At 34.8% G+C, this 22,913-nt stretch overlaps 1 protein-coding gene and 2 non-coding genes across 3 annotated transcripts in view; all 3 read left to right on the plus strand.

Moving 5' to 3' along the window:
* Positions 1 to 22,913, plus strand: part of LOC145256215 (uncharacterized) — a 104,515-nt gene that overhangs the window by 22,509 nt on the left and 59,093 nt on the right. The window lies entirely within an intron of this gene.
* Positions 2,106 to 2,178, plus strand: Trnar-ucg (transfer RNA arginine (anticodon UCG)). Its single transcript has one exon. It is a non-coding gene; the product is annotated as a tRNA-Arg (tRNA).
* Trnar-ucg (transfer RNA arginine (anticodon UCG)) lies at positions 18,391 to 18,463 on the plus strand. Its single transcript has one exon. It is a non-coding gene; the product is annotated as a tRNA-Arg (tRNA).

Genomic DNA, 22,913 nt, shown 5'->3' on the forward strand with positions numbered 1-22,913 from the left:
TGCGCAAATAACGTCCGAGAGTCCAGTTTGCCCTACTATACTTATTGAACAATATGACAAAATGAGCATTTGACTTTTGTCTTTAAATTTTAATACAAATCTATAATTGTTTTCCGCTTATAAGCGGACGTTTAAAAGCATCATAGTTCGAAAATCTAAAGTAATTTGTAAGCCTTGAAACTGTCGATTCGAAAGTGATTTCTGGCGCGAACTAGACATTTAAAGACAAAATATAATTGGGTAAATTTTTACGACGTGCTCCCACTGCCCCAGCTACAGCGTATTATAAACACCCCAACCTCCCCATGATAAGAACGGCTTTCGGAATACCCCCAACCTCGAAAGCCGTTCTGTTCTCTTATCATGAAGTGGTTGGGGATGTTTATACTACGCTGGGTGTCGTAAAACAATACCCATAATGGATTTCGGTACTTCTACACTTTATCGCCGAAATTGGAGACGCCATTTTATTTCGCGCACCTGCCGTTGAAATCCAAAGGAGAAATCAGTATTTTAAACTATGGCTGAAGCATGAAATAAATAACGAAAAAATTAAACTGGAGAACGATTGTTTCCGGAAAGAATAAATTAACCTAAAATTTAATGAAAAACTTTCGTTTTCATTAATTAAATCGAAACATTTCTTCTGGACGATCCTTCAAGACCGAGGCATTTAAAAAAAATTTTTTGTCTTAATCAGAGTGCTTTTCTTTTTTTTTTTTTTTGGAGGAACTGGGTTTTTCGCCATAAAAAAAAAAAACGATCTCGTGTTTAACTCTGCCCCCCCCACTTTAATGGTTAAATAAATAAATATATCAAAATACTTTTCTTTTCAGTACAAACAATTCAAATCGAAACATTTTGTAGAAAAACGAAAAAAAAAAAAAAAAAAAGGCATTAATTTTTTTGGGTCGAGTGTTCAGTTAATTACCTTTAAAATAATCAGAAACTAAATAAAAATAATTAATAATAGTTGATAAACGATTTTTCATCTGATATTTTACATCTGAATTCGGTTAATCAGCTAAAGTTAGAAACAAATTAAGATTAAGTGAATAAAGTCGATAGATCGATTTTTAAAAATATGTCGTTTTAAGTAAAAACATTAAACAATATTACTTAATTGTCATGTCGAAAATAGTAATATATCCAAACATGACGTAGAAAAACTGTTATTGTATTTTAGTAAAAAAAAAAAAAAGAAAAGAAAAAAAGTCCGCTATAGGCGACAATGTTGGCCGCGATTAAAATGTAGTCTAAAATTTGGGGTTTGTTTTACTGTACACATAGATTCGAAAAAGTTGTCGCAAAACAAATATACAACAAATAAATGTTATCAAAGGCAAGATAAGTTACTTTTCTACCTAACTGGATATGTTTTTACTTTTTAGTGTTTATATTTAATGTAACATGTTTATTCAGCTCGAAAAACATACAGTGTTTACCATGTATTGAAAAATTTTTAAATGGCAGCCGGAGCCGACTCTCTCTTTGAGGCGGTAAGTTTGGGAAAATGAGTTAAAAAAAACAAAAAAAAAAAACAGACAAAATACTGCTAGAAACTCGCTCAATATATGTTACCGTGACATAGGCCGACATATATTCGGCGGGTTTTTAACAGTATTTTGACTGTTTTTTTTTAATTATTATTATTTATAACTCATTTTACCAAACTTACCGTCTCTGAGAGAGTCGGCCGGCCCCCATTTTAAATTTTCCAATACATCGGTAAGCACTGTGTTTTTCGAGCTGAAAACATGTTGCATTAAATAAAAACACTAAAAACATGGGTAGAAAAGTAATTTATCTTGCCTTTGATTTATTTGTTGTATATTTGTTTTGTGACAACTTTTTCGAATCTATGTGTACAGTAAAACAACCCCCGAACGCTTTTTTGAAAAAATCTTTTCATAAAAAAAAAATAAAAAAAATGAAAATATATAGGTTTTGAAGGGATCGAAACCGAACTGCCTGGACCATATGAAAGAAAGCATAAACAAAAGTAGCAGTAGCAGCCAACAACGTAATTTAAATCTTTTCAACTCCTCAAAACAAGTATCTGTATTTAATAATACATTCGTATAAATATTCTTTGACAATCAGCTGGCCGCGTGGCCTAATGGATAAGGCGTCTGACTTCGAATCAGAAGATTGCGAGTTCGAGTCTCGTCGTGGTCGAATACCTTTTTCTCTCTGATAACAATGGGCAATTTCGTCTAGTATCATGAACGAAGAGGGCATTTGTCACGCTGTTAAAATCTTTACTTAGCAACAAATGAATAGTTCTGAGAATAACGTCTCTTCTGTGAAATCGAAGTGAATAAGAAATTTTAAGCTTTGTCCCAATTCAAAATGATCCTTTTTTTGAGCGCTGGTTTTTCTCCGCATCTAAAGGCTACCTTGTGTTTTATTCTACCGTCATGGAGGTAGCAAATAATAGGAACAATCTTATTCTAGAATCAATTTGTCCGCAATTCAAGTAACCTCGTAGACAATTGAATGACGAATGAGTGAATTCTAACCTTTGTTAATTTTCGGTAATAAAGATCTTTGGCGATATTGAAATTTCTCGCTCACACGACCCTATTCCTAATTCGTGGCCGTAGGTCACTATCAATAGACTGCCTCTTCTATAAAAATAAATAAATAAATAAATAAATGCATAAATAATAAATGCACAAGTGCACTTTAACTCGCCGGAAGTATTTTTTGTTTTCATTTTCAAAAGAGTTATAACGCTAGCAGAAAGGAAGGATAATCCGAACTGTCTTACAATTCTTAAGACGTTATTTATTTAATTATACTAGCAGTGTAATATTTTTTTCAAAAACTAATTAAATAGATAAATAGGTATATATAAAAAAAAAACATAAATAAAAACAACACACACATTCCATCCATATTCTAAACTGAATGTTAATTAGTGCATTATAAAAATGGTACTTCTTCGAAATAAGAGCGAAAATAAAAAATCGAACTATTGAATTTTGGTTATAGTATCTTCTTAATTGTTATGTTGAAATCAATAAAATATCCAAAAATTACGAAAAAGTGATAGAGTAGAAAATTAATTATTGATAAAAATAGTTTTCGAAGAATTACAAATTCCTATTGACTTGCCTTCCCACGAGGGCAGAGTTAGACACAAGGTCGGTTTTTAATGTGGGGAAAATCTAGCTACCAAAAAGAGGCACTCTGGAAAGGAGCAAAAATTAAAATTGTTTCAGTCATGAAGGATTTCTCCTCCACTGATCGAGGATAGAAAAGGTGAAGTGTAGCATCAGAACAGATACTACACTGCGATCTTGGCTCGATAATTGCAAGTTATACAAGTTATATAATAATAAATGATGATAACAGAAGTAACTGCAGTTTGTCTTGTTACATTTTCCGTCAAAATAATGTCAGATGAATGAATCGTGAAATTGATAAAGTACATGTTTTATGTAATAATGTAGCTTTTCCCTTTTAATTTTCTTCCTTTGAAGATTGTAACGCTGGGTATGGGGCAGCCAAACCAGCTGCCAACATTGCCCTGCTTTTTATTGAAACCAACCGAGAGCTCTTTTTAGTATCCTCGTTGTTCCCTTAAGTGCAATTGTCTGGATCTCTTTTGCACTTGGTTCACCAGGAATATTAGTTAGGTAAGCCCTGTGGCACCTATAATAACTGGTATGATTGATATCTCTTCAGATTCCAGTTCTTTTTTTTTTTTTACACAGTGATCACCACTTATCAAGGCCCGGAAGCCACTCAGGGATAAGGGTTATTGCAAGTACATTACGTTAGTGTGGAGATTTGATGAAGTGTTTACTTAAGGGGGTGGTTCATTAGGAATTTGTTAACGTTGGACTTGAACACATCCAAGTTGTAGTCCGGTGAGAAGCAGGCAGACGGAACAGAGTCCCACAGGCGTGCAGTTCTAAGAAAGAAGCTTTGTTCATGGAATCCGCGTTTTGATTTAGGCACAGATATAGAGTGGGGGAAATTTTTCACAGTGGATTCAGCTAGACGGGTATTTTTCGTGAAAGATTGGCGAGGGGGGACCAGAGATTGGAGTTCAGACGAGCACCTGCCATGGAAATAACGATAAAACAAGGATAGAATCGCAACGTCTCTTCTGTGGGAGAGAGGTTGCAGGGTAGAGAAAAGGGCATCCCCCACTAAGCCACGAAGTCTATTTTGTACTCTGCAGGATAGGCTGTTTTTAGCAGCTCCTGCCCAGATATGGCAACAGTATTCCATCCTTGGACGTACTTGGCTTTTATATAGATAGAGAATTGCATCAGTAGTGAGATATCTCCTGGAGCGGTAGAAGGATCCCACCATCTTTCCAGCGACCTTGGCAACAGACTTGATGTACGTGTTCCATTTCAGATCAGGAGTAAAGGTCAAACCCAGAAGCTTGTCAAAACACGGGGCCTCACCCAGTTTCTTTTCATATCATACATGAGACCTTGATATTTGGTCTGTTTCTCCCTTCCGTCTCTGTTCAGACCTCCATCATTAGGAACACTAACTTCGATCAAGATTGCAACTCTCTCTAACTTATTCCATATAACTATGTCAGGTTTCACAGCAGCATTGTCAAGGTAGGTGGCTGTAGGGATTGCATGGTTGTAATGTATGGTATATAAGTCATTTCCAACTGTTCTTTCAAACTGTGACGGATTGCGACATGACAATTAAGTAGATAATATTGCTTTTATTTGAAATTAACATAAAAATTTAAGTAGATAAAACATTTGCTTTTTAACGGAAGTTCATTTTTGCAGCTTTCGATTTTCGTTCTTATTCTGAAGAAGCGCCATAAATTTTTGCTGAAAATAATTATCTTAAAATATAGAATGTTACATTTTATTTGTAAATTTTTAGTATAATTTATTTTTAAAAAATTGTTGCTAAATTTTTAACAATTTTAATTAAATTCAAAAAATGGGTCATTATTTATATTTAATGTTTTCTGTTATGATGCTTCGTTACTTTATTGAACTTGTTTTAAATTGACAGAAAATTTTGGTTGATTAACAAGCATTAATTTTGGATTGTCTTTCCTTTCTGCTAATATAACTCTTCCGAAAATGAAAACAAAAAAGTTAAAGTGCATTTATGAAAAAAAAGTCATATAAAATCTTTTTTCAGGGAAAATTTTATAATTAAAATTTGCTGGAATATTTTTTTAGATGATAGATAGATACGCACTAGATATGTCTAGTAGTGCTGTCTAGACTAGATATGTCTAGCAGTGTTGTGGAAGTATGGCAGTTCCACCAGTATGTGGTCCGGGTGGATGGATCCGGTCGCGTGACCCTACGCAATAGACAGCATCTATGAAAATTCATACAATTTCTGCAGAGGCAGACACCTCTACGGGTACAGCCCCATAATGCCCCTGCCCAAGGTCAGGGCCTGCCCAAGGTCAGGGCCTGCTCAAGGTCAGGGCCTGCCCACCAAGTCTTTGGAACCTCGACCAATTGTCACCACATCTCCATCACCTTCCGATCAGCACCCTGACACCACAGGCCCATCTTCGGAGCCTCCACCCCCAACACCCATGGAACCCATGCAACAGCCATCACAGACGCAGCCAGCATACCACAACCCGTCTGAGCATGACAGCATCCCTCTACCCTGTGCTGGCGTGGAACCAGCTCCGGTTCTTACTCCCCACGGAACGCCTCCCATGCCTGAGAAGAAGCTGCCTCGTGCCCTGGCACGTCTACTACCACATAATGCAGCAGGACGCAGTGAAATGGAACATTCCACACGGCGAAAGCCACGTTGTGACAAGTGATCATGATATGGTTAGACTCAGACCAGCCAGAATAATGCTGTGAGTGTAAGGGCAGTCTACCCCAATGACCACTCTAGTCCGATGTGTGTTAACCACAGACTTGGTTGGTGTTCAGTTGGAGACTTTTGTTGTATTTATTCAATTAAGTTTTGTGGTTAACCCAAAAACTTGCGGGGGGGGGGGAGACAGATAGATACGCACTAGATATGTCTAGTAGTGCTGCACTTCTAACACTGTATTTGTTTTGTTTGTGTTTCAGGATGCATAGATCATCCTTTGATGTGTTATGAATAAAGGAAGATACCTATCTAGATGAAAATTAATATCTTTTCTCTTTCTGTGGAACAATATGCAAATGAAATCACTGGATGGTTGAAAGCAGCAATTGAAGCACATGTTCCCATACAGAAGTTCTATAGCAAACCCCACTCTCCCCAATGGTTCACTTTTACTTGCACAGCTGTCATTGCTCAAAGGCAGCATGCATACAATCGATTTATCCGATATGTCCAGTACAAATAGACAAAAGTATATAGAAGCTAGAAATAATTGTAAGACTGAAATAGCAGGTAAGAGAAGATATATTAAAACTACCAGAAAACGCATTGAAGCACAGAAAGTAGGAACTCGTGATTTCTAGAAAACTTATAACAGTGTAGTAAATAATGGCCAATCAACAATTCACCTACTATCCAACAACCTTGAGGTTGTTTGCACAGCAACCAAAAAGGCTAACCTGCTTGCTTGACTTCCTCCCGGATTTTATTTGTGCACAGAAACCACACTTGACAATCTGAAAATCACCCCTTCTCAAGTCCTTGATATAAAAAACCTAGACACCTATAAGTTATGAGAACCTGATCTCATTCTGGCTATACAACTAAAAAAATGTTGCACTGACATTGTCCCAGTTCTCTTCAAACTCTACAATAATTGCTTTAAAGAATCTTGCTTTCCTGACTGCTGGAAAATTGTTTCTTTGGTACTAGTTTATGAGAATTCTGGCAAAAGAACTGACCCACTAAATTATCACCCAATTACTTTCCTCCCTCTCTTTACCAAAATTTTTGAGTTCTTAATTAATAAAGCACTAGTCCACCACTTCACAGATACTAAACTTCTTTCCGACCAACAGTATGGATTTAAGCAAGGCCATTCTACTTCAGATATCCTAACTGTAATCTCTGAACATATATACTATGCACTGGATAAGGCAGGGTAGGCTAGGGCAGTAGTCCTAGATATATCCAAAACCTTTGATGGTATACCATGATGGTTTTCTCATAACCCTTATCCCCGAGTGGCTTACGGGCCTTGATAAGTGGTGACTACCTTGTAAAAAAAAAAAAATATTAAATCACATAGTTTTACTGGGTGAATACTTAACATAATAAAATCTTTCTAAAAAAGAGAAAGATCTAGGTTGTCCTCAATGGTTGTTCTTCAAAACAACATGATATGAATGCAGGTGTGCCTCAGGGCTCAATCCTTGGATCTTTATTATTCCTCTTATTCATAAATGACCTTCCTGATAAAATTGTCTCCAAGATGGGTATATTTGCTGATGACAGCATGCTCTATAACAGACATGAGGGGAAAACGAATGATGAAATATCTAAGGAAATGGCTGAAACTTTATAGGAAGACCTCCAGTCTGTTGTGGAATGGGGACATAAATGGATGATAACATTGAATGCTGCCAAGACTAAGCTTCTTTCCTTTAATAATTACAAGAAATCTTTTCAACCACTGATGATACTCTACCTGAAAGCCCTTTGTTCAAACCTCTTGGCTTAACGTTTATAGGGGACATGAATTGGAACAAATATATCAAGGGCATTGCTAACGCTGCTGCAAAGAAGATGAGCTCTGTCTACCATGCTAGAAAGTTACTTACACCTGAGAGTATCCTGTACGTCTATAAAGCCACCATTTGCCGATGCGTGGAGTATTGTTGCCACATTTGGACTGGTGAAACTGCAACTAGTCTCTCACTTATAGACAGTATTCAGAAAAGAGTGGCCAACCTAATAGGTCAATCACTGTCAACCAAACTCCAACCACTGTCCCATCCCTGTGCCTACTTTACAAATATTTTAATGCAAGGTGCTCTGACGAGCTCCAAGCCTTTGTAACCCCTCAACGTAAACACTCTTGACTAACCCAACAAACAGTAAAATCCTACATCTACACTGTTGAGATCTCTAGATGCCGGAAAACTGACTCAAATAGTTTCTTCCCTCAAACTGCTCGACTCTGGAATTCCGTCCCAGATCTCTGCTTCCTCAACTCTACTGACATGAAGAAGTTCAAGTGTAATGTGAACAGATATCTTGCTGCTCAACTCCCTAGATAGTATCTCTGCAAATTTTGTCCCAAATAGTAGCCACATATATATAAGTGATACTATGCCTTGTTTGAGGTGAAAAAAAAAAAAGCAATTAAAAAATATCAAGTAAAAATAGAATGGGTAAAAACTATAAAATAATCTGAAAAAAAAAAAACCCTCCCAATTTTAAAAAGAATTTTAATTATTTCAGTGTATAATCATTAATACCAGTTTTTCGACGACCATATAACCAGCTCTTTTAATATTAGATTTACCACTGACCATTTATATTTCTGCCCTTGGTCTGGCCCAATGGGGTTTTATTTATCTTGGAAATACAAGATAGACTCCCGGCCCTGTCGGTGGGGCATTAGAATACGCCGACTGCCCCCCTGCAGAGGGTAAAAGTCCCTCAATGGGGGTCCTGGATATGACCTTAAACTATATCCAGTGGTGAGGCCCCAGCTTGTGGGCTTTGGGGAGTGTGGAGCTACCCTTTAATTACCATTGCTCCCAGGTCCACTCTGACCCAGAGTGGTAGTACCTGTTAGGGTCCCAACTATGGGTTAAATAGAAACCGACGTGAAAACAACAAATATATTCTATTAAAAAGATTTTTCTTCAAAATCTTTGGATTCGGCATTAAATAACCTGCAAAGAGTTGATATGCCGTAAAACAAAAACAACCAACCAACCAACAAGATAGACTCCATGCCTATATATACAGTGATGATCATATTTATTGGCATGGTAAAATAAAAGTTGAATTTTGTCTAATAAATTCTAAAAAAGGGATTAAATTAAAGAAAATAACAAAGTATATTATGCATTTTTAACTGGCCTTTCCGATGCAGCAATCGGATTTTAGAAAAAATAAATAACAAAGGAACAACAAACATAATTGCAAAAAACCCTTGTTCAAAATTATTGGCACGGCTTTGTTTTTCTTTTAGTATCAGTATAATATCAATCAATTTCCGGTTTACGTGCTTTCTGAACTTTTTTATAGCCATATTATGCTTGTTTAACGCTAATTCAGTAAATAATTTTTTTCAGATAATTTTTAGATAGCGATTTATTTAAACTATTATGACTAAATTATAATTTTCAATCGCCATGGTTAAAACTAAGGAACACAGCGAAGACGTCAGGAAGCTTGTTGTAGCATGCCATACCAATGGGGAGGGCTATGATAAGATTTCAAAGAAGCTAAACCTTCCCAAATCCATTGTTAGAGCCATAATAAACAAGTTCAAATCGCAAGGCCACGTTATGAGTTTAGAGGGTAGAGGGAGAAAAAGGATTCTTTCCCCAAGAGATGAACGGAAAATTGTTCGACAAGTAAAACAAAACCCAAGGATCTCTGTTGGGGAGATTGTTGATGAACAGAGCACCTCTGGAGTGAATGTATCTCGACATACAGTTGGTAGAGTTTTGAAGAGAGCTGGTTTAAAAGCATGTCATCTGAGAAAGACTCCCTTATTGAAGCCTATGCACCTGAAAGCAAGGCTAGCCTTTGCAAAACATCATATTGATAAAGATGTTGCATTCTGGAAACGTGTTCTATGGACTGACGAAACGAAAATAGAGTTATTTGGCCATAATAAAGTGTCTTATATTTACAGAAAATCTGGCGAAGCTTTCCTGCCTAAGAACACCATACCCACAGTGAAGCACGGTGGAGGCAGTTTGATGTTTTGGGGATCCTTTGCTGCCTCTGGACCAGGGCGACTTGTTAAGGTCACAGGTAGCATAAAAAAGGAAGATTATGTTAAAATATTGGATGAAAACCTGAAAGACTCTGCTAAAGAGCTCTCACTTGGTCGTCGTTGGTGGTTCATGCAAGATAATGACCCAAAGCATTCGGCTAAACTGACTAAGAAATGGCTTGAGGACAATCATATTAATGTTTTGGAGTGGCCATCACAAAGCCCAGACCTTAATCCAATTGAAAATTTATGGAGAACATTAAAATTGAGGGTAATGCAAAGGAAGCCTAAGAATCTTATTCAATTGGAGGATTCTAAAATTACTACTGAAGAGTGCAACAACTTGGTTGTAAACTATGAAAAGCGACTGAGGAAGGTAATCAAGGCCAAAGGCTATACAATTGATTATTAAATAAATCGTGCCAATAATTTTGAACAAGGGTTTTTTGCAATTATGTTTGTTGTTCCTTTGTTATTTATTTTTTCTAAAATCCGATTGCTGCATAGGAAAGGCCAGTTAAAAATACATAATATACTTTGTTATTTTCTTTAATTTAATCCCTTTTTTAGAATTTATTAGACAAAATTTAACTTTTATTTTACCGTGCCAATAAATATGATCATCACTGTATGTAAATTCACCTGTCGTCCCTTTTTTAAAAGATGGAATCACCTCGATTGTAAAACAGAAGATGCACGCAAGTAAGGTTCACAGCGTTTTATAATTATATAGATATAGAGAATTGGTATTTGTCTGAAGCCGAACTGTACTATTTCTGCTATTTCAGACTATTGCATCACTTTTTAATGTTTAATTCAGTTTATCATACTATTTCAGATTAATGTACTATGTTTTAATCCGGGGGAGAGGGTGTTAGTATAATATTTGCTTTGTTGTCATCCTTCCAGGTATTATCCCACCATCTTGGTGAGGGGAGTGTGGTTCATTATGATAAAACCCTCCCAGTCATTACCTCCTCCTTTACAAGACAGTATAATGCATGTTCATTTGTCATAATGTCATCATACCTGTCTAGTAAAAGTATAGGAGATAGCTTTTGCTAGTAGTAATAAGTAGTGGAAATTCTACAGCGCACTCTTTCATATGTTATATAATGATGTTGACATTCTGTAGATGTTCAGCATAAATGGAGACGCCCTGATATTATTGTAGCTCTTTTGTTAAAACTGCAAAAGTATTTATCTAAGCTAGCAGGAATGCCTAGCATAGTCTGGTCATAAAATACACCAAAATATCATATTTTAATTCATGCAGATTTCGTATATATTATTATAGAGTCAATTTTCTATTGATTCTCATATATTATAAGGTTATGATTTCAAAAATAAAAATATATCCGTATGACTTGATTGTATCAGCTTGAATCAAAACCGAAACCGAAACCAAACCAAAACGTATGAAGAATTCTTGGTAAAATAATTTATAAAAAAGATAGATGAGCTGAGTGCTATCAGCTATAATCAAAACTGAAACGAAAACTTATGAAGAATTCTTGGTAAAATTATTAATTACAAGAAATGGAAGGTCATAACAATTAAATGACAGTCACTTGGAAGAAAAAAGATTTAAGCATGACACACAAAATAACACACATGCTATTGTATTAATATATAGATTAAAAAACAAGCAAACAAATATGGCCAACAACGATGTTCACCTTGGCCGTAGGAAATTTTAATGTGATTTTGACGCCTTTAATCCTCATCCCCTAAAAAAATGAAAATTATTCATTTCATAAAAAATAATTAAAAAGACGAGAATATAAAAATATGTTGGGTTATTATACATGCATGTGTTATACAAGTGAGAGTGAGTTCAGAATTTTCATTTCACCTCTCACTCAAGTCATGGTGAGAGCTGAGAAAAGAAATAATGCTGGCTGTCTTTAGAGAGTGGGAAAAGCATCCCTGCACAAAAGTATTTGGACTGAATAATGTATCAATCAGATACGTGAGAACATGCTAGTGAGAAAAGAAAAGAAATTGTAGCATGTTGCATATTAGGGGCCTCAAGTTTGGTACCGATTAAGTTAACTAGTGTAAATTTTAACAAGGGTCATATTGAGAGCATAGGAATCCAAATTTGTAGAACAGAATCGTTCTCAGGGTTGAATGAAAAGTGGGTGACATAAAGTAGAGGCAGGAAGCAGAGGTCAAACGTCGTAGACAAAACAGAGAGACAATGAAGAATGACGTCATGTTTTCGAGTGGAGAGAAAAGTAAGGTTATCAGATCAGTCTCTCCCGGAAGCCATGCGAATGAGACATTGTCAATAGTATAGGAAATCTTTAATCTAAGGTGAATGTGACTTTGATGTCTGTCCCTGTGCATAATACATCTCATTAAGTTAGAAAGTTAAGTTTAAAAAATAAGTACTTATTAAGATAACATTAGTTGCTCTCTCATAAGTCCATTATTTTCATATAAAACCTTGACAGAAACTCAGCGAACGTTTCCTCGTGTCTTTCATGCATAAAAGTTTTATTCATCTTAGTTAAACAGATTAGACCATCGACAGCCACTCATAAAATGTGCCAAAGAGAAATTGCGGTGTCACGACAAAGAGAAACAGTGATGTCAGACAAGGTGATAAAAGAGCCATGTATAAACACACGACATGTATAAACACCTCCACACATGTACGTATAACTTGTAGCACATAACACCCCCAAAACGAATTTAGAAATATGTTAATCAAAAACACCACCATTTTAACCATTTCACATTGTAACCTGCACCTCCCAATCATTGAAGACCTACTCATTTGTATAAACAAACTGACCATCAGTCAGGCTCAATATGAGGAGGACGGCATGCGTAAGTGCTTTTAACGATTTTAAACGATTTTAATTGACTTTTCATTAAATTCACCAAACACAATTTTTAATTTCATCACTCGCCTGAAGATGACTCATGGAAGTCGAAAATGTGTGCAACTATGGCAAATTTCTTTTTACTCTCAAACAAAACGTCCAAACATTGGCCCATAAAAGTAAAAAATGGATCGCAAGAAAAACATACAGGAATTATTCTTGCTGTTCAACGAAACATGCATAAGAGGAAAAATGCTGCCCAAAATATACTAATACTTGTATGTATAAAGACCCTTTCTTTTGTTATGTAAAATGTTACAATTATGCAACTGCTACAATATAAAGATTTACTTTGTTGCTAGCCCTATTCTGAATAATCTTTTCCAATTGCTTTTGTGGATATATCTGACACATCAGGAAGTTTAATCAGATGTCCTGCTGACATCGCAGACCAAGAGTAGGATTCAAATGCCCCTTTCGAATAATGAGAATTACAATGGTAAAATGCTTATAGAACCAAGTCAACTCACGATAGTTTTTGGTATGGCATTACATGGATAAACCCAAATGGTTGAGTCAACTTCTTCCATTTCCAGTCTCCTTTCAAAATGTTAGTAGTCTGCCCCGGTAAAGATTCTTGCTCCAAAAACAGTCAAAGTATGCCAAACCTAATTTGGAGGCAGCCAGTGATCATATGACAGACGCTAATGAAAGCCTTACTGAGGAAGTTGGCATCCTACAAGCCAGAATTTTTTCTGCAAAATCAATTGCACGGATTGAATACTGGAATGTTAGGGCTTTGTACAAATCATCAAAGAAATTGAGTGTTACAATTTGAACATTGTTTCCTTTAATCAGAATCAGAAAAAATTATGCTTATTTTTCGATACCAAAAACGATTCCTTTAATTGTCTTTTTTATTTGATTTTGTTTAAAACAAAATCTTCCACTGCTGGTAACAATGATAAAATGATAAATACTTATTGATTTTAAAATACCAGTTTTTAGGGTAATTGGGACAAAATAACAACTTTATAGTTAAATATTCAGAGACTTATAAAGAATCGGAATCGGAAATTTAGTATGGAATCAGTAATTGTATTGGAATTGGGAAAAATATTGGAATCGTCCTATCACTAGCTCAGACATATACTTTGTCCTCGCGCTTTTGGAAACTGTACAAATAATGGGGATGGGTTCATCCAATTTTGTGGCATGAATAAGCAAGGTTAACCACTTCTCATTCAATTCGTTGTTATGTTCACATTAATGAAAAACGACAATGAAAAGGATAGATTTTACAAACAACTTCAAGATGTGGTACAGAAAAAAACATTGTATATGGACGACATGAACATATAGATTGGAGGAAACAAAATGGGGGTTTGAACTAGTGTTGGGACGATTAATCGGAATCGGAAAAATTGGAACATTTTGGAGTACTGAAATCACTATCAAAATCGGAAAAATTTGTGCTAGAAACAATTCCTTTTAATTGTCCTTTTTTATTTGATTTTGTTTAAAACAAAATCTTCTACTGCTGGTAGTCATGATAAAATAATGAATATTGATCGATTTTAAACTACAAGTAATACTAAATTCTGTACATCAATTTCCACAAGTGTATTCTTACGTTTGAGGAAATATAGGCTTATAGTTAAATATTTAGAGATTTATAAGAAACTGAATCGGGAATTTAGAATGGAATCAGTAATTGCATTGGATTAGAAAAATATTGGAATCGTCCCATCACTAGCCTAAACACATACTTTTGTCCTCATGCTTTTAGAAATTGCATAAACAAGGGGGATGGGTTCATCCAATTTTGTGGCATGAATAACATGTAAGCTGTCTCATCTCTTTTTTAATCATAAGTATATCCACAAAATTATCTGGATTTAATCATGAGTATATCCACAAAATTATCTGGATTTCAAACGACCATGAGATAAAACGCAAGTAGGCCACATCGCCATTGGTCACAAATGAAGAATAACCTGCTTGCTAGACGTAAGAATCTATCGAGGTGCTGATATTGGTGGGGATCACTATCTGTCGATTGCTAATTACAAATCAAACTAAAGAAAAATTCCAGAGATCAAATCGATCGATCAAATTACAAACCAACATGTAAACTTCTTAATTCAAGTAAGGATAATTCTAATAGAATGTCCACTTATAAACAAGCAACCAACCAGAAATCAGAAAATGAATTTTCCCATCTGAGGATACTGGAACATCCCAGCCTTCTTATGAACCGGCTTTCTGGTGTTCTTTTCAGTTTATTTGTTTGTATGACGTTTCTGAATTTTTGAGATGAGGATTAGTTATTCGTATTACTTAGATTCATCGTACGTTACGTGGGTCAGGAAAATCCTATCCAAAACTTCCCTGCTCATAAATTATAATTCATTGAAAGTTGTTTTTAAGAGTCAATGTTCATTTGATTTCCTAATATAAAAGAAGTTCAGTGAGAAATATTGGACACTAGCAGGACCCGTTAACAGGAGTTGCCTGGTGGTAGCATGCCTCCCCACCCCACCGCATATAAAATTATAGTACAGCTGTTGTTATTGCCAAACCCCCAACCTTCTCATGTTAAGAATGGCTTTCGGAATGGACACCCCCAAGAACGGCTTTCGGAATAGACACTCCATATTGTGAGTGGGGGTAGGGTTGCCACAAAATTTGTCTGTAATGTAACTTTGATAATTTTTGTCAGGATTCCTACGTGCAAATATTATGAACAAACAACAATTAGTGCGTACTAATCTGCCGGGCAGGGTATTGTTTAGGGTATTGTTCAGGGTATGGCATTTTTGTTGGCAAGACTGGAGTGAAGCTGACAAAATATGCTAGAACCCTCTATTACTTAAAGGGAAGTAAATTCCTGTAGTCACCTGTACGTTACCATGTAAACATCAAAACGGTATTTCAGAAAGTGACAATTGTAAGTAAGCAGGGAAAAAAGGAACCGTATAAACAAAACGGTTTCTTGAAATAATAAACAGTTCTTCTTTATTATAAACAATGTATACAAAATTGTGTACTTTGGTCCAGAGGAAAATTTTTGCAATCACATTATTATATATATAGGATATAGGATATAAAGTTTATACAAATTGGCAGACGATAATAAGTCAATGTGGGGTGTGTGTGTGTGCTTATGTATGTATGTATGTGTGTGTGTGTGTGCGTGTGTGTGTGTGTGTGTGTGTGTGTGTGTGTGTGTGTGTGTGTGTGTGTGTGGAAAGAGAGGTTGCAGAGATAAGCACCCAAGAGAGAGGCGCCCAGCGACACCGATCTGTAGACTCTGATCAATTGGGTTCCACTGGTTTATTGAAGAAAAATCTGACTTTTAAATAATATTTAAATAAATTCAGAAAGTTTTCTTATTGATCCAAAATATAATTATTAGTTTTTATTCGAGATAGTGTATGCGCAGACGATGTGCGTACAAATGAGTTTTGCATTTTTATTTTAAACGTCGATGTGTAAACATCGACCGCTACATTGCTTTAATGAGTAAATACTTACAATTTCATCTTAAAATCTAATTATCCTCTGTTTGAAGGAGAAATATAAAAACAGCTATATTGAAGATGTTGACTCCTAAGTGAAGCCAACATCTTTTTATAAAAAAAAGCATTTAATTACCTCAGTCACCGCCCGTTCACAAAGAAAACAACCTTTTCTGTTCATTTATTTACCTTTGTGTAATTACCTTATTGTTTTTTGTTATAAAATAAATGCGGTGCATTTGAATCAGAAGGGGGTGATGTTCGTTTCATTCTCATCTTTCTTTTTTTTTATTATTTGTTTGGGGCGAGGAAATTTAATCTCACTTAAATTTCTGACTCTCACTACATACCTTAACACTCACCTTTAAAATAACGACTTTTATAAGTTTTCGACTATGCTGAAGAATGAAAACATTTCATTTCAATTTGTGGCAAACAGTAGTTTTCTGGATATTAAGACCTTTATTATCCAATGTAATCCATTATGTTTTCACTGGTAGCCATGTTTTCCCAACTGAGAAATACTACTGGGCATGCGTGTTACAAAACACCCCCTCCTATCCATATTAAGAATGGCGAACGCCACTGACATTTATTAAGTAATACATTGGAAAAAAATTCGTAATATCTAGGAAACTACTTGTCTACTCCAATTTTGAATGTGATATTCGTTTTTAGCGAAACCTCTAAAACGTCGTCATTTTGTGGGGGTCGTCAGGCCTTTTTAGGAACTAACTTCCTCCACAAATAAATAAAAATAAAAAGAAGAAGACTTACATGCAAAACAAACGGAGGTTTATTCACAGAAACCAACCATTAACAAATAAAATATAATTCTCTTTATAATGAGTTCAGAAGTCCTTTTTAAGTGTTCGTATAAAAAAAGGAGAATGTCTTTTTTTGTTGAACTGTTCATATGTTAAAACATGTTAAGAGAGGCAATAGGTAATGTTCGCCTGTGAAATTGTATGAAGCGCGCGGAGCGGTGAAAATGGAAGAGTGATAGTAACACGCGTCGAACGTCCGAATGAGAATGCAGTTGAGAGAGAGATTTGATGTTTGTGTGTGCTTAAATACTATTTGGACCGGCTCCCAGCGAGCTTAAGAAGAAAAGTTTAGAAAAATGTCCTTGGAGAAATCCCATTGGACGGAAAGATCACGTGGGGTGCTCTGTACTACGTCCGCTTGTTTTGAGTCGATTTAATATATAAGGCCACGCCGGAATTTGCGTGGGAGTTATTTTTTTTTATTTTTCACGCGCCAACATAATCATAATCATACTGCGCGCCTAAATTGTATTTATTTTTATAACAATTTTTAATCCGAATCTTAACCGTGTCAACTGGCACAATTTTAAAGGTGAGTGTTATGGTGGAAAGAAAATAAAAATTTACCCCAAAAGGTAGAAGGTTTTCTTTGAGTTTGGAGCTACCCCATGAAATATTAATTTCGAAAATCATAAGCAACTGATATCTTTTTCGTCTGATTTTTTACTAAAAAAACAAAACTAAAAAAAAAACCCCAAAAAGCAAAACTAAAAAAAAAAAAACTAAAAAAACAAAACTAAAAAACAAAACTAAAAAAACAAAACTAAAAAAAACAAAACTAAAAAAAAACAAAACTAAAAAACAAAACTAAAAAAACAAAACTAAAAAAATAACCCAAAAAGCAAACTAAAAAAACAAAACTAAAAAAAACAAAACTAAAAAAACAAAACTAAAAAATACAAAACTAAAAAAACAAAACTAAAAAAAACAAAACTAAAAAAACAAAACTAAAAAAAACAAAACTAAAAAACAAAACTAAAAAAAAACAAAACTAAAAAACAAAACTAAAAAAAAAACAAAACTAAAAAAACTCCCACATTAGGACTCGAACCAGGTTGTTTGAGTGAAAAGCAGATAACCCACAAGAGTATATTTTATTCATCGTATTTATCAGCGGGAAGACGTGGTGCAAGGTTGGAAGGTGGAGATGGGAAGCGAACGTACAAGAGGTAGCGCACACTGGCTCCGTCAAAAATACTTAAGCAGCTCCGTCGGCATTCCCTGGCTAGGGCGCCTTAAAGAAACTAAAGCATGAAAAGGAAACTATCATTTACTGCAATCTGTATCTAGATTCTTTCTTTCTATTTATTTGCGTTTTTACTAAATTATTTAATTAGTAATATATTATGATACAAAAATGAGATCTTTCTCGTAGTGGCCGCGTGGCCTAATGGATAAGGCGTCTGACTTCGAATCAGAAGATTGCGAGTTCGAGTCTCGTCGTGGTCGAAATAATTTTGTTCTTATTAGATAAACCGCGCGATGACGTAATTAATGGAGATTATAATTGTCGTCACAAAATGGTTTCTATAAAGAATAATGAGTATTTCTTTGCGTATGTATATTTCTCTTGGTGATCTGGCCGTTCCAATTGTCTTGGAAACTACTAGTCCGATCTGGCTAAAATTTTGTATGGACTTTGTTATGATAAGATATACCAAACTAAGTAAGGCAATCTCTAACAATTGCGTTCCGAAAATTAAGACGGCGGAAATGGATACAGTTGATGTAAATACATAACTGAAGTCGCTGATCCTGAAATGAAATACGAAACCATATAGAAATATTTTAATTCAACAAATTATTTTAGTTTTAACATGTCTTGTGCTATCATGAAACAAGATTTTTTTTACAATAATTTTTTTTTTTAGTATTTGAAATATATTCATATGGAAATATTTTCTTCAAAAAATTAATTTAGTTTTAACATATTTTACGACAAAACAATAAAAATAATTTAAAAAAATTATTTTTTATCTATATATCTATAAAAGTGAACATGTTTGTGTGTCTGTGTGCCTGTCTGTGTACATTTCCCTACGCAATAACTCTGTCAATTTTTAGTCTACAGACTCAAAATTTGATATACAGGGTACTGAGATTTGGGAAAATCGATGTGATCAATTTTAGGCCAGAAATTTAGCTGTTAAGTGGTCAAAGTTCAACGATTTGGCCTTTGAGGACTCTACCAAACTCCTCCGACAATTTGAAATTTTAGATATAGGTTCCTTGGACATGGATCTAACTTAATAACTTGATTTGAGCCCAAAACAATAGATGTTAAGGGGTCATAATAGGGGTCAAAGTTAAAAAAAAATTGACCGTTTTTTTTTTTTTGTTGTTCTTTTTTCAGCATACACCTCCAAACACCGGCAACGCCGGGCACCCATGCTAGTATTTCTATAAATAAAGTTTCCTTTAATATATTTTTGAAATTCTTAGAATGTCTTCCATAAGTTTTATCGCATAATTTTGTCGTAGCGTTCCATGTTTAGTGACTTTCGTTCTGCATTTGTATCAACTCTATCCATTCTCGTCGTCTTACTTTTGGGGACGCAATTGTTAGAAATTGCTCCAAGCATAAGGGTATCCGGTAAATGCCCTGTTAATGGTTAATATTAATTAATATTTAATACAAAAATGGGTACATATTTAACCATATTCAACAATTAAATTGTCATAAAACACTTATTCTAACTTTTGCTTTGCCCGTTTTTAATGAGCTAAACTGTCAAGGATATATATATATATATATATATATATATATATATATATATATATATATATATATATATATAATGTAAATACAGTCACATCTTGCTACGATGTGCAGATCGTTTCAATCATATTAGATATCATCAGGCAAGAAAAATTAAGGTACAAAAACTAAAAAGGTTCCAAACGTTTTCAAATTTTGAGGAGAGAAAATTTGCCATGAGTGGCGATGGGCAAAAATTGAAGTTCTTATTTACATAAAATACATACAAAAATATAACTTGCTCCCCCTTATGATTGAGTACTATCAACGACCCTTGTTGAAATTCAATTATTTTCAATTTTTGGATATCTTCCCACCGGATATATATATATATATATATATATATATATATATATATATATATATATATATATATATATATATATATATATATAATGCACTTTGTGTGTATATGTGTGTGCATTCGTTCCTTATAAACTTCGAAACGGCTGGGCGGATTTAAAAAAAAAATTCATACACATGCTATTTACGTGTTTAGTGGGGTTGTTAGGTAGGTTTTGTATCGGAATACCCTCCGCAACTATCGGAAATCGATAATTAAAAAAATCCAATTAACGAAGGAATAGTTCAATTTTAACCCAAACATTAGAAGTGCATTTGAGAAGTTTTATCACCATACAAACAGAAAAGCCAATCAAATAAAATCAACAGTAGGTTCTTTGATAAGAACCTATTTCGTTTGAAATGAATTTTGCCGTTTAGAGCATAGCTGAACCATGACTTTTGCATTTTAAGCTTTAATTCAAGCCATTTTAAAAATATAATTTTATAAAAGCGACAGTGGGGTTTCTACAGTGCTATGTGGACTACAATATATTGTAAACTAAGTCATTGCTGAGAGATATGTGAATTTCTTCCTGGTGCACCACGGTGGATCCCCGACTAGAGCAAGCAATCAACTGATTTGATAGAAAAATGGGCGATTTCATCGATTTGGATGATAATAAAATTATTGGAAGTGTGAAACATTTGTTGATTCTCATTCAATCCCGGGCAACTTTGGGACTTCCTGCTAGTATTATACGGAATCGAAAATTGTAAAAATCAGAAGCTTTTGGTGCATCAGAATCAGTATTGGAATCGGTGTTGGAATCGGTATCGGAATTAGTATTGGAATCGAGAAAAATGTGTCTAATTTCCGATTCCAATACAATTCTTTAAAGTTTTATGTTTGTTTCAAGCTTAATAATGCATAGCTTGTACTAAAGATAAAATGCTAAATATTTATTGATTTTAAACTATAAATAAAACTGATATCTACAGTTCACTCACACAAACGTATTTTTACATTTGCAAAAATATATGCACATATTGCATGGGTTTTTAGGTTAATCTGAACATGTGTAAAAAATAGAAAGAAAAAAACTTTTATAACAAAATATCCAGAGATTTAAAAAGAATCAGAATAGGTAATTTAATCAGAATCAGAAAAAAACATTGGAATCACCCCCACTACTAACACACGCGCATGCGCGCTGTAACGTTGTACACCCTTTTTTAACGGACCCAAAAAAACGTCGCAAAGAAACAGAAGAAAGAACAAAACTTGGTGCACATTTTTTTTAAACAAAACCTTTATATTTGATATTTCCAACAAAGCATTTAAAAAAATTTTTTTAAACAGTTCATTTTTCCTTCCCCAGCTTCATGTGACTTTTCGTCTATGCTCTGACGTCATCCACACGTCTCAAACATGTGCTTCTCTCGTCACGTCTCAAACACCCTCAGATACATGCTTCTCTGAACTCCGGCCATGCTCCAAACACCACTCCTCCAAGCACTTTTCTTTGAACACGTGTCCTTTTTATCTCTGCTGAGATGTCACCAGCTTGGTCATTTGCTGCTAGTGTAACGTTATGGGTCCCAAATCACTATATGTTATATGATAGTGTACCATATCAACATACAGACACATGTAATGTGACAGAGGGGTTCATCTGAATGTGTGGTGTAATTGTTGTGACGCGTCACTAGTCTCTATAGTGGCTTCTTCACTATATGAACCCTAATTTATCGTGTTGCAGTGTATTTATGCCCTGCGATCTTATCGGTATGTGTTCTTAACATTTTCTTAGTGTGTAATTAACTCTTTTCTTTAACTTTTTAACCCTGTCATGATCGTTAGTAGTGTCTCTTTGTGTGATCGTCTAGTGAATGTCTCTTTTGGTGCGTGCGTGTGTTTCAGACATAATTACAGAAACACATTTATTTGACGACATACCTGGTTTTCTGCTGTCAGCCACTGGAAGATATTCACCCAGTCTTGGGGAGAAGGATTCTGTGTAAATGAAAACCTTTCAATAGAGAAACCAAGACGATGTGTATTTTATATAGTTTATTTCTTTCCTAGGCATTACGTCCAAAGAGAAGTGATCAACGATCTTTTCTTAGTTAATTCTAGTCTTCATTCTGAGATACGTCAGCTCCCTCCCCGGTGAGGGGAGACGACTTGTTAAACCGTCCACTCTGTTTGACGTCCTCTTTAAAACTCATCTATTTTCTCAGCTAACCAGAACACATGACAGAAAGACACATACTTCTGAACAGTTGATCAGATACTCTTCCGATGCAACTTGATCAGTCACTGAGTTTGATGTGCTATTGACATGTTTTAATAATAAGATATCAAAACATAGTTCACATCTCCCTGTCCATTTCCCAGTTAAATAGATAGATAGATAAATAGTTAGATAGATTAATAGATACAAAGATAGATAGATAACTTCTCTTCTATTTCACAACTATATAACACTATCAGCGTCAGCGGTTCTGTTACATCACTTCCCTATTTAGTCACTACAAAGTGTTTGCTTATCCATTACAAGTAACAGAACATAGTCGGGATATTTCGATAATTACTTGACTCTCTTCAACCTTAGTCTGTCTCACAGGCTTAAGAGAGTCTGGTAAAGGAGGTCTATTATAAGTCCCCTTTATTATGATCTGAAACCGATGGTACCAGTTTTATTCTGATTTTCTGTAATTAATACTGATATACCTTCAACGTACATACGTACGTGTGTCACAATTTACAGATTATAAATTATTCGATTGGGAGATCCTATTTATAAAAACGGAGGATAGAAGATGATAACACACTACGAATATCAAATTAATATA

The sequence above is a fragment of the Euprymna scolopes genome, chromosome 32, assembly GCF_053919585.1.
Source record: "Euprymna scolopes isolate OS-2025 chromosome 32, ASM5391958v1, whole genome shotgun sequence".
Lineage (NCBI taxonomy): Eukaryota > Metazoa > Mollusca > Cephalopoda > Sepiida > Sepiolidae > Euprymna > Euprymna scolopes.